An 18,089-nucleotide genomic window follows, 5' to 3' on the forward strand; every position below is an offset into this window, starting at 1 on the left:
TCATATTTTTGGACTGTTCCTCGTAAAATTTGTGGTTTTCTGGCAAATCACTGGGATGATCTGAGGACTGCAGTCACTAAATAATAACATACACGTGTTTCAGACTTCATATCCTTCAGAAAATGCATGTTAACACAAATGCTATTATTCTAACGACTAAGTATATAACAGCAATATTTAAAATAATATTTAAAATCTGTCCCCATTTTTGTTCCCCTATTATGCAGGCTTTGTCCAGATTTCTTTCACTTAAGAGACTGAAAGTTATGCACACACACCACAGTCTCTCACACAGCAACAAACACACAAACACACAAACACACCTTCTCTCTCATCCAGCAACACACACACCTTCTCTCTCATCCAGCAACACACACACACACACACACACACACACACACACACACACACACACACACACACACACACACACACACACACACACACACACACACACACACACGGGTGCAACGGATGCATGGTTCTTCTTAAAGAAGAAAATGCAGCTGCCATGGCCAAGGTGCTGGTATGTCATACCAGTGTGTACTGTCACAAACAAAGCTCTAGCAATAGTGATATAGAAGGACATAGTATAGTTTTGCAAAATCTTACCATAACAGTAGATGTCCTTCTCTTCACTGCTGCAGTATTTGATCCCTCCCTCCAACCTCCTTTTATCTTTTGGGTTTTGTTTTGGCTCCCCTCCTGGCTGAGGGCCTCCCTTTTCTATCTGTATCTTCTCCTTCTGGATGTGCATAGCCTCTTTTATCCTGTAGAGACTGTTCTCTTCTGATGCAGTTCAGTTCTGGGTAACTCTATCCATGCATTACCTTTATGCCCTACATCCTGTACATGGAGCATACATGTGGCTCATGATGTGTACAAGATCTAAAGGCTTTGGTATACTGTCCGGATGTTGGGCTATCATTGGCAGGAGATCCCTGTTGTGAAGAATACTGCAACAGTGAAGAAAAGGACATATACTGTTAGGGTAAGATTTTACACAACTATACTTTAGCCAGCTGAAGGCCCTGGATGGCTGTTTTAGAAATGTAGGTGGAAAGCAACACACAATGTTGTTGTCATTCCAAGAATATCAGGGTAATGCTGCTGAATGAATGCTTCTATAAAATCATATTTTTATTTAAACTTCTAGACTATAGATGACCAATTATGAGGGGATTGAACTATACTGACTGTGGATGATGGTTTTATTTGCACCTTGTTACATTCCAAGTCACAGTTTTGTAGTAGTCTAAAAAAGTTATGGTAGGCTTGCAGTTTTTTTTTTCAGAATTCTTTTGGACAGATGTATGCAGTAAGAGTATTAAGAATTCTACAGGAAAAACAAACTTTATTTTTGTAATAGCCAAGTCACCCATATTGAGAGAGGATTTATAGGGAGTGGAATGACAATGTTTGCTGGAGAGGTATGTCAGAGATGGAGGAGAAATTAACTGCTTGTTGTGATTACCATTGTGATGCCCCAGCACTGGCCCAGTAATCAAGGAGCCTCAATCCTCACCACTGACAACAGTGGGGAATGTACACAACTGGGAGGATGACAAGTACACACACAGTAAAGTGTAATTTCCCTTAATAGCACACATAGATGACAGTCAGTCTGGGGCTGGTTTCTCCCTTTTTCTCCCGACCCCCAATAAAACTCCCCACCGACACAGCACTCTCTCAGTCTAACCAGTGCTTTGTGCCCCTGCCCAAGTAGCTGACACACACACTCTTGTGGATTTGTTTCACACACACACACACACACACACACACACACACACACACACACACACACACACACACACACACACACACACACACACACACACACACACACACACACACACACACACACACACCTGGAAAAGGCTAGCACAGATTTACTAGCTATTCCCCCTTCTGCCCAGACTATAAAGTAGCTACCACTGCTACCATAACCCCTTATCAGCTACTTTAAGGCCCTTAACAAAGGGTGTCCAGTCCTACTGTGTAATGTTATTATTAATCCAAATGGTAGTCTGACCAAGAGCAAGGCTATTTAGGAGTGGCCTGTACAGTGTCACCAAATATATATGCAAGTACTCTAAGAACTTAAATATCTCTAAACATTCCAGCCACAAGTGAAAGGTTTAAATATATTTAATAATAAATAATGAAAGAACAAGACAGTACTCAGTAAGTAATCAGTTACACCAGAGTTCAAAATCACAGGAAATATTTAAAATAACATTGCAGGACAGTCTCAAATAAATAAAGAAAATGTCTGAGCTATAGTTTACTATATTCCTTTCTGAATCTAAAAGAGTTACTGTGCCCTAGAAGTTTACTTACAACAAGGCAAGTTCTAAAGGTGGTAATGAGTGGATGTTGTCAGGTCAGAGACAAATACAAAAATGCCGAGTTTCTCTCTGACAGAGTTCTAAAATTAATATCAAATATAACTGCTGGGTTAGCTTGGATGACATCACTTTTTCTCACCTGACTTTCAGTTCCCTAGCTAAACCCCATTGTCAGAAACTAACATAATTTAGCATTTCTGTGAAAAATACATATCTTTCAGATGTTTGCAGATCCAAGAAGTAATAAAACAATAAAACACTTCCACATCTTAAACCTAGTAATTACTTCTCTTTCAAGACAATGCAAAAAACTTCTAGCTCTAAGCATTGTGTCTGCTACTGCACTGAAACTGAGAGATAATATCTTCTGTTTATTGCCTAGTAATTATAAAAAAAAATAATTTCAACTATTTTCTCTGAATTTTTTCACAATAGTGCAGGCACATTCCTGTTCTATTCCAATAGGGCATGCTGTGGTTAGATTTTAGCTCAGTACTTTACACACACTTCTGTATAAATGATATCAATGTTCACAAATAACATAGAATTATTTGCAAAATTCCCAGTAGCTGTGCTGCCAGTATGACAACCATAGCAGCAGTCAGTAACAGTGTTAAAGTAACTAGAAACAATGCAAATTAGTTATTGATGTTTATGCTTTAAAAGTGTCAAGAGAGTTAATGGATAATGAAATTGAGCAGTATGATATAGATAGAGGACCAAATAGAACACAGACACAGTAGTGAAAAGGGGATGAAGGTGGAAAAATTAGGATAAAAGTATGTCATAACAGACTAGAAGGTAGTTATGTGTACTACAAGAGTGGAGTATGGAGCTGAAGAAGAAAGGAATGAAAGGAAGAGAAGTAGGTAGTCCTTTAGCTCACATAAAAGGTAGCAGAAGAAAGATACAGTTAAGTGTTGTTTTTACCAAAGACTGAAGTTATTTTAGAGAGGAAGTGAAGAAAATGACTCTTGTGTCTTCTTGAAAAACTACTAATGTACCCAGACAGTCAGAAGGATCCATGTTGGAACTCACTCTGCTTTACTGGAAAATGTTTCAGAATTTCTATAGTTTCATAGTTTCATAGTTTAGTACTAGGCTATCTGCCCTAGGGCATTTATAAGCCTAGCCAAAGTGTATGTGGCTTTCGCCACCCCATGTAATGATACAAAAGTGTACAATTTAAATTAAATTTAGTTTACTGTGCCTCTATCTAGCAATGACACAGAGATGACCCCCGGGGTAAACCTACGATCACCCATCCATTCATCCAGATTTCTCTTGAAGAGAGTCAGTGAGGGGCTCTGCCTAACATGGACAGGTATCCTGTTCCAGAGTGCGGGAAGCCTCTGAGTTATGAATCTGTCCCTCCAGCATGTCCTATTCATATTTGTGCTGAGGATTAGATCTTTAGCTCTCGTGGCTCTGATGGATTTGGATTTTTTGAGGTGGAGCATGTCCATTAATTCTGAATTGGACATGGCCTTGTACGTAAGGCACAGATCACCTCTGAGCAGGCGGTATGCTACTGAATAGAGCTGGAGCTTTTTCAGTCTGGCAGCATATGACATATGCTGGAGACCCTTGATCCTCTTGGTAAGGTACTTTTGGGGTCACTCCAGCTGCTGCAGGTGCCGGGTGAGGTACATACAAAATGGGGCATTGTACTCAATCATAGGCCTGATAAGGGAAGAATATAAGGGTACAATGACATCCTTTGATCTGGATGTGAATCCCTTCATGATAAGGTGGGCAAGGTAGAAGGTCTTTCTAACCACTTTGGCGATGTGGGTGTCAAATGAGAGGTCACTGTCAACTTGGGTCCCCATGTCTCTGATTACTTTTTCCATACTTAATGGATTACCACCTATGTGGTAATTTGTGGGTAGTTTGTTTTTTCCAAAGGGGATGACTATACATTTTTTGGCATTTAGTTTAAGGCCATGACTCTGGCACCAGTCATCTGTTTCTGTGAGGCCCTTCTGGAGGATGCATGTGTCAGCTGGTGTGTTGACTATGGCGCCTAGTTTGCAGTCGTCTGCGAACTTTGTCAGCCACAACCCCCCTATGTTTGCCTGCACATCTGAGAAATAAATGCCGAACAAGAGGAGTCCCAAGACAGAGCCCTGTGGGACTCCACTTGTGACTGGCTTAGAGTCTGACTCTAGTGACTGTTTCAAAAAAGTCCACCAGGTTTAAAAGACAGGATCTGCCTTTTACAAAGCCGAACTGGGTAGGGTCAATTGTCTGTAGGTCCCCAATGTCTTTGTTTATGAGTTCCATAATGATCCTTTCCATAGCTTTGCAGACCAGGCTGGTCAAGCTTATGGGGCGGTAGTTTCCAGGTTCTGTAGAGGTGCCACCTTTGTGGAGTGGGACTACTGTAGCTGTATGCCAGTGTTCAGGGACGTATCCTGTAGCAAGGCTAAGATTAAACAGCGTTCTTATGTGCGGGTTTAGCTCTTCTAGGAGTTCATGTAGCACGCAACCCGGGACACCGTCAGGTCCCATGGGTGCTGTATTTTTAGCTTTGCTGAGGGCAGCTCTCACCTGGACATCTGAGATTTCAGGGAGGTTGCATTCAGCTGAGATATTTATTTCATCTTTTGGGGGAGAGGGAGGGGAGAAATTTGCACTGAACCTGTCTGCCAGTATGTTGGCAATATCTGTGGGTTCAGTGTATTTTTTGCCGTTATGAACTAACTCTGCGCATATCTGAGGGATTCCACCAAGGTTTCTAACATAATTGAAGAAGGCCTTGTGATTATCTTTAGTGTCCTTAGCGATTTTTCTCTCGAAGTTGGCCTTTGATGATTTTATTAGCGAACGTAGTTTTTTGCTAGTGCTGATCAGGGATGCCTTCCCTTTATGGGATTTTGCTCTGTCTTGCAGTAGCTTCCTTCTCTTGTTATAAAGTTTGTTTATGGCTGGGGTCCACCAGATAGGATGCCTGCCTTTGGTGGAAAGGGTCTTGGTTTTATTTGGGATTGCATGATCCATGCATTCTTGGAGATGCCCATAGAAAGCATTTGTGAAGGATTCAGCAGTGTGGGATGTGGTTTCCACTGGCCCAGGGGGCTTGAAGGATACCATTTCAGTCCTAAGGTGTGTAAAGTCGGCTTTTGAGAAGTTTCTCACTGTGGTCTTTTGTGCTGGGGGTGGAGGTGGGATATGAATATCTAGGGTTATTAGTTTATGGTTTGATCTCACTAGTGAGGGGTATACTTCCAGTGTTGAGCATTTTGTCCCCATGCTTGTGATGATCAGGTCAAGTATATTATTTCCCCTTGTGGGGGAGGTGACTAGTTGTTCCATCGCATTTGAGTTGATGAATTCCAGGAACCTTTGGGCTAGGGTGTTGGGGCTTGAGTATTGCACCCAGTCTATGTTTGGGTAGTTGAAGTCTCCCAATATAATGGTATTTGGTGAGACATTCATATCCTCCAGTGTCTTCAGGAAGGCTGAATGGAGTTCCTGAGATTGTGAAGGTGGTCTGTAGCATGCTACAAGTTGTATTGCAGTTTTGCCTACGGTTAGTTGCACATGGATGGTCTCCGATGCTTCGTGCGTTGCCACTAACCTGGAGGTGTGGGTGTCTTTAATGAATATGGACACTCCCCCTCCTTTTGTGGTTCGGCCCAGGTTTTGGGGCAGAAATGCATGATACGAGGTATAACCTGGTAGGGCTGGGGTGCTCTCAGGAGCCTTGAACCAGGTTTCAGTTACTGCACAGACATCGATGCTCTCTATATTGTGGAGTGCTTCGAGAGCCTGCATCTTGAGATTTAGACTTCTGGCGTTGAGCAGCATTACCCTTAGTTATTTTCCTTTATTGTTTTCTAAGGTGGTGGGTTTGTCTTTTGAGCCTTGCCTAAAAAAGGCACTATGGGGTGGCAAGAGCCTTAGCCAATATCCGGAAGCCCAGTGGTGACAGGTGCAAGCCGTCCCTTGCGAAACATCGTGGCTTGTCCAGCATGTCATCCCAAGCAGACAGACATTGGATCGCCCTAGAATGACACCAGTAATTGAGCCAATTATTAAAGCTGATCATCTTGTCTTTGTATTGTGGCATCATTCTTGGTGAGGGCAAGATGCTGCTCAGGGTCAGGGTCATACCGGCCTGGGCTACATAATCAGAGAGCTCCTCTATGTCTCTTTTCATGTAGTCCAAGGAGGTACGTCTCAGGTCATTCACACCGGCATGGACAATGACGGAGTCATATTTGTACTTGCTTTGGAGTGACCTGAGTGCTTGTGTTATGTGGCGGATCATAGCTCCCGACAGGCAGCTCACCATTACCCTCTCTTTGTTCAGCCTGGTAAGCGGGACGTCAGTGTGTCTGACTATAGAGTCACCTATTACTAGTGTATCAGGCATGGTGTTTCACCTTAAGGGCTGTGATTGTTTGGCACACTGACTTTGTGTACTATTTGTTGCATGTGCAGAGTTTTGAGGTGGTGTTTTCTTGGATGTCTGCTTTGGGAGCCTCTGTTGTTTTGGTAAGTTTTTTATTAAAGCCTCCGAGTATGTCTTGGTGTTATTATGTGTTTGGTTTGCAGTTGTGGTTGGTTTATGTGAGACTGGGTTTGTTGTGTGTGTGGTTACCTTCTCCTCCTGTCTGGTCTTGGTAGTCCTGTGTTGAGAGAGTTCAGCCTCCAGTTTGGCTATATAGTTACATCTCTCACATGTGTTTGTGTTTGTTGGGAGGAGGAGAGGGTTGTCTGTGTACATGAGACAATTTTAACATTGTCTCAGCATTCCCAGATTAACCAGCTGAACTGGAGAGGACATCAGTAATATACCACTCAACATGCCAGAATAGTATAAGGGGGTGATGTGTAACTGGGTCAGAGAGAGGACTTTGAAGGGAAGTGGGTATTAGCATGGGTTGTAGGTGGATGCAGTGCTTACGTTAGTTTAAGTATGCTTCACTTAAAAGAAAGGTTTTAGGAGCAAGTGCTAGGCTTATGATAAAGCAAATAGACTGATTTTGTTGAAAGTAGAGCTTTCTTAAGGGAAAAATTGAAGTACAGACTTGGCGGAGCCAGGAATAGTTTAAGCCTGTTTAACCGGCGCTGCACTATGCGCACAATCATGCAAAGCTGCGCAAATGCGGATTTTTAACCGGGGAACTTCAAAAGAGCTGGAAATGATCCAAAACGATCAATTACTACAAGCTCTTGTGCTGAGGTCACTCCTTCAGGGACAGATAGGCTGCTCAAGGCTCCCCACTCCCACTGGTGAGCAAAGAAACTTCCTTCTATCCAAGTAAGGCAATGGACAACACAGGAACTACACCACAGTCCAGAATACAGCAAAGCCTGTATACTGGTCTAAACTAGTCGAGAAATGTGGGAAAACAAGGATCTGTTCATCAGACATAAAATATTACACTGGCAAAACATCCTTTAAATAGCCCTCACCTAAAATCATGTCAGCCAGTTCAACTAATCAGTAAAAACAAACAAGGCAAAACCAGAAGGAAGCAATACAGCTCAATACAATTCTAAAATTAGAATACTCATAAAAAGAACTTAGAAATAATTTTTTCTTCTGCAAACACACACCATGTTATCATGCATGATCTGTTTTTAAAAGCTTATAAAAACATACATTTTATCAGGCAACATCAGTTTCAAAAGGCTTACATCATTACATATCATTATGTATTCCCATGCCTATGCAGAAACATAATTACAACTTTGTTTCTGCCCACAGAAGCAATTTTTGTAATATCACCTCCCACTTGATAATTGCTAAAATTTCTATTTGAAAATTCACACTTTCTTTTTCTTTGCACCTTATAATGCATGCATCCTTTTCATCTCGTTTTTAAATAAGTAAATGTTGTCTCTCTCATATAATATTCTTTCCTAGTTGTGAATATAAAGATATTAGTAGCAACATATATTAAATAAGTATACTTACAATCTACCATACCCCTAAAAAATGTTTTAACATCCAGCTCTGTATCTAAATGTTCACGCACTTAATGTAATTATAGGGACTACAATCATTACACATTGCTGTTAATTCCTTTCCACTGTCTAGCCTTTTATGTAGACAATTGTGTTGATTAACATATTCTTTAAGATTTTTACCTTATCTATAAGTAAAGTGCAGTACACGCCCCACAGTTTTCACAATTATTGCATTACTATGTAGTACATCCTTATTTCTATATACAATATTATCTTCTTTACTCACAGCTGAATATGTGTATAACATCCAAAATTCTCATATCTTCAACTTTTAATAAATGGCTTATTATTTCCATTTATACTCAAGTAAGACAAAATTTTACATTCCTGTAAATGCATTTCTTTTTTTTTATATAATAAAATAGCCAATAACATTATTTCTTTCGAATGAAAATAACAACAAAGGCAGCAAAGTAGAAGACTAAACTGATAACCAAATGAACAATTCTGCCTTCACACAGCGCAAAAAGGTAATTTGCTACCTAATACAATGCAACAAACTTGTTGTACTTTATTAAGTAAAAAATAGTTAACTGCTTTCATCCACAAGAGTGATCAGACTTCATCAGAACTAAATAATTAACATAAAATCCATTTAGTGTATAAAAAAATAAAGTAACATGACACAAAACATCCCATCAGAAAAGACAATCAATTCAAAAGCTATCTGGTTAAAATAAATGCACGGGGTTGCTTGGCAGCTATAAACATGGAAGAAAAACTATTGATAAGTTAATCAAATTGCATCATAAAAAAGAAAATAAAAGGTTATAAAGGTTTATGAACAAATAGTATATTTGTATGTGGATAAATATAAATAAACAATGAATGAAAAAAATATAATGAAACTATATTTTACAATATTTTCAAGAGACTAATAAAATATGTATGAATGCATAGTAACCGAAAATAAAAAACACTGAAATATAACAATAATTTTCATTCTATGACATTATGTAAAACTGTTTTATAAAAATTGTTTCTATAAAATCACAACTTAGCCACCCTTAATTTAAGTGACTGCTAATAGAAATGTTGTCATTTAAACCTGGTGTTAACACCTGCTTTTAATTTTAATTGCCAGTCACAGCTCCCTATACTCAGTTAAAGTCTCCCATGGTCTACCCATGGACTGGGGAGCACTTGTTCTAGAACAGCAAAAGAAAACCTAATTTGACCTGGATATGCCAAAGAATGCTTACGTAAGGCATTGCTCACAGTAGTCTTCCTAATGTCATAGCAGTATTTGTAAATACACCTAGCCATGACCTTTCCATTTTCCCTATATAAAAAGCATCACAGAAATAACACTTACCAATGTAAACAATACCATTAATAGAGCAGTTGCAGCACCTTAATAAATTAACAGTGTCCCCATAAGCAGTAATTATATCATGTGTATAGAAGTACTTTGATTACATCCACCACATTTACTTATGCCAACTTGAGTTTCCACAAGATGTCCACTCTTTTTATTTCCTCCATTCTCAAATTTATTTTTAAAATTCTTTCCCCTTTTAAAAATAAATTGTGGATGTTCACCTAAATTACAAGTGAAGTCCTAATCAATTTTAAAAATTACCCAGTTATTTTTAATAATATTCTTTATTACAGAATTCTCTCGGAAGAATTTCAACACAAAGCACCAAATTATATAGCCTGCTGTCGTGAGTAATATAATAAGTATCATCATCAGTTTTTGCTTTCAATTCATAACCTAATAAGCTTTTAAACCTTTAATGTCTCCCTTTCTTTACCTCTATTCAGATATTATGAACCATCTTTTCTGGGTAGCCCCGATCAAGGAACATATTAGTTAATTTATCACATTCTAGTTCAAAAGCATCTTCAGAAATCATTCTGGCTAATCTTACAAATTGTCTCTTGACCAAATCTTTGTTTTTTGTGCAAGGGGATGACAGCCATTGTAATGAAGTTATGAAATGGAAAATGTAGGTTTCGTGGCAATGTTAAAAGAGAGTTCCGTACCCATTTTCTTAATAATAGTGACATCTAAAAAATGAATGTTATCTTTACAGGATCGATGCGTAAATCTTAACAAAATCCATAGTACCATTGATATAAATAAAAAATTCTTCTAATAAATCCATAGAACCAGTCAGTAAAACATATATGTCATCCATGAATATAACCTTCAAACTCCAGTAAAAACTGTATTCTGAACTGAAGACATATCTTAATTTCCAGGCCAATATAATCAACTTTGAATATAGCAAGGCACAAATTGCCCCTTTAGCTACCCCTTTATTTGTTTAAATAGCTCCCCTTCAAAAAATGATTTAATTATTTAAAACAATGTATATAAAATCTATTACTAAATGCACTTTGTTGGTACTCAAAACCTCAAAAGAGGAAACCAAATCTATAAAATATTCCAAATCTTTAACATGGGGTATAAACATAACCAGATCTACAACATCTGTGGTCACAGATGTAATTTCATCACTATATAACTAATTTTTCAATTTGCCCAAAAAGTCCCAAGAATCTTTAATTAAATGTCAAAATAATTTCTTATAAAGTTTAAGCTTCCTGTCAATGTAAGCTGCAAGTGAATAACTTTTTCATCCTTGGGCTGCTACAATCACTCTCAGTGTAGAGTTATGTAAACTATTGTGTACTTTTGGTATAAAGGGTCTGTCATTAACTAAAAAGTGGAATTCATTCTTAGTAATGTGGTTGCCTACTAACAAATCCTGTAATAAAATGTCAATATTCTTATAAGCTAAGTGGATCTCATTCTGGGATACAAAAATATAATTCTTGGTTTTAAATAAAATGTCAAACGTCCTACTATTATGTTATTCATATTTAGTTATCTGTAATCAAGTCAAGCCATATTGCCTTTTTATCCACAGTTAACTTATTAATAGTTTTGGATCTTTTGATTTTATTATAATGATAAATATCCCTTGTAAATTTATGTTTGAACAAATGTACAACAGGGCAAGAAGGAGAGTTAAAAGTACATTTCTTCTTGATGTTAGTTTCATCTTTCGGCATTTTCTTCACTATTATAAATGATAGCGTAATTAAGTTTTCTTGTGAATAATTTTAATCCCATAAGACAATTCACTTGATCAAAGTTAGTGGTTTTCTTTGAAAAAAGTTTAAAATGGGTTAAAGTTATATCACTTTAATATAATTAAAAAATATTTAATCCATTGTTAGCATAAACTATATCGTCCTTTACTTCAGTAGTGTCTAATGTCTCTCATTGTGATCTTTCCCTCTGCACTTCACAGAAATATTCCCTCTGTTTGTATAATTGTTGTCCTTCCCCTTGTTCCTCACTTGTCTTGAGGAGAAAAAAAATCCCTCGTCTCCACCACTTGTTCTTGTAAAGGGTAGAGAGATGGTTCAAGGTTTGCTATCCTTGAAGACCTGCATAATGGGGGAAATTCTAAAGGATCACAAGTTTAAGGTGGACTAACTCTGCTTGATCTGATTGATTTTCACTATTAAAAAAACATTAGCTGTGTAGTGCAAACAGTCATTTGGATGTCTAAAAGTCCCTTTAGGCAACATATAAACATTGTTAGTCTCATAATCCCTTAAATTCCTAAGTAACTTTTTTGCTTCTTGTTCTTAATAATTTCACATTGTTGTCAATCTTTGAGAAAACAGAACTGTAGTCACTTAAATAATAGTTAAATAAGTCCTTTCTGATTATTTCATCTAACCGCTATATTTCAATTAATAAAATATAAATTTGTCTTCTATTATCTTTGACCAATACAGTAAGATGGCTTTTCAATTGATTGTCTTTTCTGATAGGATGTTTTTTGTCATGTTACTCGATTTTTTTATATATTAAGTGGATTTTGTGTTAATTACTTAGTTCTGATGAAGTGTGATCAGTCTTACGAATGTAAGTGCTTAACTATGTTTTTATTTAATAAAGCACATTACGTTGGTTGTATTGTATTGGCTGGTGCATTATCTTTTTGCACTGTGTGAAGGCAGAATTGTTCATTTGGTTATCATTTCTTTCCAGCAACATCCCAAGTTCTGTACCTATACAATATTCTACATTGTTATTCTCAGATGTACTATGAACAACCCTTAAAAACGTTAAAGTTGGAATGTTTTTCTTTATATAATCTTATAGGCAACTGCAGAGAAAAAAATAATTGCATTTTCTTGCAGAGAAGCAATGCTTCCTGCACCATACGTGGGGGCGGCAAGTCATCAACACCCTGAGATATATTTGTCACTTCAATGGTTGCACAAAAATGACCACGGAATAATTTTCCAAAAAAAAAGAATCACGACTGGCACAAACTTAGAATCTACAGCAGAAGTGATTCCTTGTGTATAACAGTGATTAGGTGTTTATCTTCCCCAAACTGGGCTTGGCAAGTTGGTTTCTTATGTAGTTTTTACTCAGCAAGTGGTAAAACAGCCTTTTCAGATAGTAATAACCAAACTGCAGTGCGTTGTTAATATACACAGATTTACTAATCTACCTAAAGTACAACTGGTTATATTAATTTATATAAGGGTCATAGTTAAGAAAGTAATTTGTTTGTTAGACATTTGATAACTAATTACAAAAGAATAACAGACTTTCAGTTCTAAAAGATCATATATATCTTACTGTCATTCCCATCCATTGATAACACTTTTGTTTCCCATTTTTGCAGTTTGAGTTGGGGTGTCATTTTAATAGTGGCAATCATCTGGAGATAGTGTTCATAATGGTTGGTGTTTAGCTCTGCCATAGTTGTTCTCACATGCAGACATTCACCTATGGGCAATTTAGGAGTATCCAATCCACCTACTGCAAGTCTTTGGAATGCAAGAGGAAAATTGAGCACCCAGAGAAAATCCACTTGAACACAGGGAGCACATGAGACTCCACACAGAAGGCACAACAGATGAGACAAGAACCAGAGAATCATTTGCTGTGAGGTGACAAGTCTACCTGCTGTACGACTGTGCCACAGTATAGTTAAAAAAAGGTTGTTCTTCTGTAAAACGACCAAACATTTTTTGGGTTTGAAAAGTTTCAAAGAAAAAATGTGAAGTGGGAACATGGGTACAAAGGCACCATAAGCATGCCTATAACAGAGTTCTTGTCCTGTAAATAAAACATCCTCATTTATTTAGAGATATCATTGGTTAAAACAAGCTGGCATGGTTGTGCACAAAAATGAATAAAATTGTTGTCAAAAGTAAAACAGTTTAAAAGAAGCCAATCAAGACTGTTCCAACCATCTTTGTTGAATACTAGTGAATAGGAAAGTATGTCAGCTATGATAAAGAGATTTTCTTTATCAGTTAAAAGCAGACTTACTGCTTACCATTTAGAGCAGCATTATTTTTATGCAAAACACTTGAAGGAATGGTCTAAGGGGGATGCCAGTTCCAAAGTATAATTCTTTGGAGTAAATATGGTTCTAAACAAGGGCACTTATAAGTTTTTATCCGTCTTCAGTTTTCCAAATATGTAATCACATGAAAAGTCCTGACTCAAAAAATTATACTTAAAATGTTTCAGAGAGCATGCTGTTAGTCACTGAGTTATTTATCATACTCTTGGAATGGAACCCGGTGTCACAGGCATAAGCAAAATTAACTGCTGCGTACATATTTTTTGAAAATGAGTATCATTTTCATTTGGTAATTGTAGAAAACATCTGAACCAACTATACTAACACAAATTATACATAAACATTTGAGAAGAACATGATAAGAAATTGCACAGAATATTATTAAGTGACTAAATTGCTGGAGTTGAATAAAAAAGCTGCAAAGGTAACCATAAAAGAAATTAAATTTCCCAGTGGATTGTGAGTCCAAATTACTTGATTTTGGAGCCAAATAATTTATTTAACTATGTGCATTGGCTTGGAAGTTGAAGCTATGACAGTGTTCTAGACCCAAGCACGTAAGACATTCCTTAGTGATGAATATACTTCAACTAGATGTTCTTTTGGATTTTATGTTGCAGTTATGACAATGGCTGTGGCTTTGACTGAAAGTTTCTGTACTATAGTGATAATAGTAAGCCTGGGAATCTGTGAGAGTATGAGCTGTGATTTGTAAATTGCCTTGTCTGTCTTAGCTCACTCAGTCTGTGCCTTACACATCTTTTTTTAGTCAGCGTATTCTGTATTGGTTGACTAGACGGGATATCATGTTCAGCACCACTTTCATGCATGTACAGAAATAATGCCATTCTCATGTGATACATATCAGTGAAATATTTCCCAGGACGTTATATCAATGATTATTATTTCAATGTACACCATGTCTTGTGATCTGTGATTATTTTTGTCAACTAATGACAACCCATTATATTAAAATATAAAACAAAACGCAGATTGATATAACAAATCACAGCTGTTATGTTGAAAATTATTTCTTCTGTGAAGTCTAATAAAGTATTTCTAAAACATGGTGGGAATCACCATAGAAATCATGGTTTCTGTTAAATGAAGGAGCTGTTTTCCAACATAGTAGTATATCTAGGGTATAATTTTGGTGTCACTGTTATTAGTTTGTTGTACTGGCATGCCTATATCAACAGAGCAGTGTAACTGAGAGATGTTAGCATGACAGTGAAACAAAGGCCATAATGGAGAACAAGGTTAACCAGAAGATTATAGTTACTATTGTGTGCTAAATCTGATGACCTTAGGAGTGAAGGTCAGGAGGTAATAATTACTTGCATGCACCTTGTGAGGTATATATAATAGCTAGCAATTGACGTACTAGGAATTAGTCTTTATGGTAAATGCATGTTCATATTTTATGAATTTATGTTTTGGGGGAATGATGTAAGAAAATGAAGGTGTTCATATGCTATGGAAGTTTTGTTCAATGCAACTTTTCAACTTCCATTTTCATTTGTAAACTATAATCCCCAGATTCTGGTGAAAACAACTCTTTGTTATTTTTTGACATAAAAGTAGCAAATTACTTGAACTAGCACGCTAGATACCTATAACCATCTTGCACCCTTTCTCTAAAATAAAAAAAAAACAAAGATAATCCAGAAAGCTCAAATCAGGAATGGAATCCTAGCCTCTTGTGACTCAGAGGGTGACACGACTAACAAGAAACAAAATACAAAGGATTACTACAGATAAAATCACTTTAGCTAGCAGATCTAGGAGACTTCCTCTCTCTCTCTCTCTCACACTCTCTCTCTCTGTCTCCCTCTGATGCCCTCTCTGTGGGAGGAATAAAGATGCTTTGTTGAAGTTTTAAGTAGTTTATTCATTTAAGTAGGTAGATGGATAAATGTGTTTGTTTGAACTAGACCTCACAAACAATGCAGTCAATTGACTTAAATGTTATCTTAGTTGCTGAGCACAGTGTGTATGCTGGGCTGATGATCTGTCAACTCCTCATTTAATACCTTTACGTATGCCATTATATTCAAAATTAGAAATTTTATTCCTTAATATATTTGCAAATAAAATCAGAAGTGTATTTAGGATCATATGTTCATAGTTGTATACTACACTAATAATCACAAGGGCCTTTTTAGGCAAACCCTGCATCCCAAAATCTCAAATCTCTGACAAGTTCTGATACCCTTGATAAGTGTAAGCAGAGGCCTGGGAGATTAAACATTTACATGCAGGGTCCTGGAAAATGGACCATTTACAGACTGCCTGTGTCTATTAGAGATATAGCTGCCAAACTAGGGATGAATGTCCTGTGTCCCATCCAGTTGTCCAAGTTACACTTGAATTGGGTTAAAGAAGAACTCTGCTTCAGATGGATGGGAAGCATGTTCCAGATATCTGTCTCTCCAGCAGATCCTATTTATATCACAGGCAAGGTTTAAGTCTTTAGAATGGGTAATTCTGGTGCTGTTTGTTTTGCGGTTGTGCAGAAGGTCCAGGTGAGGTCTGACAATGGTTTGAATGCCAGGCATAGATCTCCCCTCAACAGCATGTAGGAGACAGAATACAGGGATAGGGCTTTTTGAGTCAGTCTGCATAGGACATGTTACTTACAACACATATTCTTTTAGTGAGGAATCTGTATGGATATTCCAATTCTTTGAAGTGCCTGGTTAGGTACATACCAAAGGGGGCATTGTACTCAATGAGTGGGCTGATGAATGCTGAATACAGTGGAACAATGACCTCCTTGGACCTAGATGCCATACCTTTGTTTAAGTTGCACAATGTAAAATGATTTCCTCACTAATGCAGGCACATGTTAGTCAAAGGCTAGGTCACTGTCTGTGTATATCTGTAAGCCTCTGACTACTGTGTTGATTTTTAGTGGTGTATTGTCAATATCATTGTTACTAGGGTAGGTGACTTCCCAAAGAATAATATTACACATTTTCTGACATTTAGTTTTAGTCCATGGTTCTGATGAAAGATATTGTCTGTGTCTGGGGAACATTAGTTTCTGTAGAGGATTCTATAACTGCTCCTAATTTGCAATCATCTGTAAATTTAGTCAGCCAGAGGCCCTTGACAATGGTCTTGACTTCAGGGAAGTAACTGTCAAAAAGGATTGGCCCCAGGACTGATCCCTGAGGGAATCTGCTGCTGACCATACCTCTCAACTTCTTAGAGCAAGAAATCTGGACACAGTTGTAAATAAAAGTGGGATAAAGGCCAAAAATAGGGACAATTTTTAAATATTGCTGTTACAAACTTAGAAATGTAATAGAATAACGTGTTTTGCATTAGCATAATTTTTTTGAAGAGTATGAAGTTCAAAACTCAAATGTCTGTCATTATTTTCTAACTTCAGTGTTTAATGAATCCCCACTAATTTGCCAGGAAACTACAATTTTCTGTAAAACGGACCCAAAATATTCATCAAAAATCTGGACATTCTGTGAACATCTGTACAGTTGAGAGGTATGCTGCTGACTGACCTCTTTGTAGAGGTGAACTCTCCAATTCAAGCTTCCTGGGTCCTGTCTGTGAGACAGCTGGCTATCCACCTGGTGACATAAGGGTTTATACCCAACCTCTAGAGTTTGTCAACAATGCTCAAGTGGGGTATTATGTCAAACGCCTTGTCCAGGTCAAGTTAAACAGTGTGACCATTTTGCCCTCATCCACTGCTTTGGTGACCTTCTCAAAGAAGTCCACCAAGTTAAGTAGGCATGCCCTGCCAATGATGAAACCAAATTGGGCTGGGTCGAGTGTTTGGAGGTTTCCTATGTCATTATTGATCATTTCTACAATAATTCTTTCAATGGCTTTGTATATGAGACTAGTGAGACATATGGGTTTGTAGTTGGCCTACCTTTGTACAGAGGGATAACTGTTTCTGTTCCCTATTTGTGAGGCATGAAGCCTGTTTGGAGGCTCATCTCACACTTACTGCCATTCCTTCATTTGCTAACCTCTCCCCTCAACCCTTTGTTGAGGAGAAAAAAAGGAAAAAGGGAGGTCCTTTTACAGTAGTTAAAAAAAAAAAATCTTTCTAAATTTTAAAACTCAAGGCAACTGCTAGCTGCAGCTTACACAGTTCATGCTACAATCCTGACCTGTAAAAGCAGTATGACCATTAATTTCTGTACCAGTGTTCAGAAATACTGATATGGAAAGGAATGGCAGTACTGTACTACTCATCAATCAGCATCTCCAGGTCATCTCCCCATCACCTTGCACCCAAGGTGGCTACCCCCTTCACCCCATCCTAGCTATACTTCTGAATAAAATACATGCAGTCTAATCCAATAAAAATGACTCAACATTAATATATACTACCTCTTCAATCAAACAGCTCAAAGATGGCCTG

Source organism: Protopterus annectens, chromosome 14.part0 (genome assembly GCF_019279795.1).
Source record: "Protopterus annectens isolate FY-2018-M chromosome 14.part0, PAN1.0, whole genome shotgun sequence".
Lineage (NCBI taxonomy): Eukaryota > Metazoa > Chordata > Ceratodontiformes > Protopteridae > Protopterus > Protopterus annectens.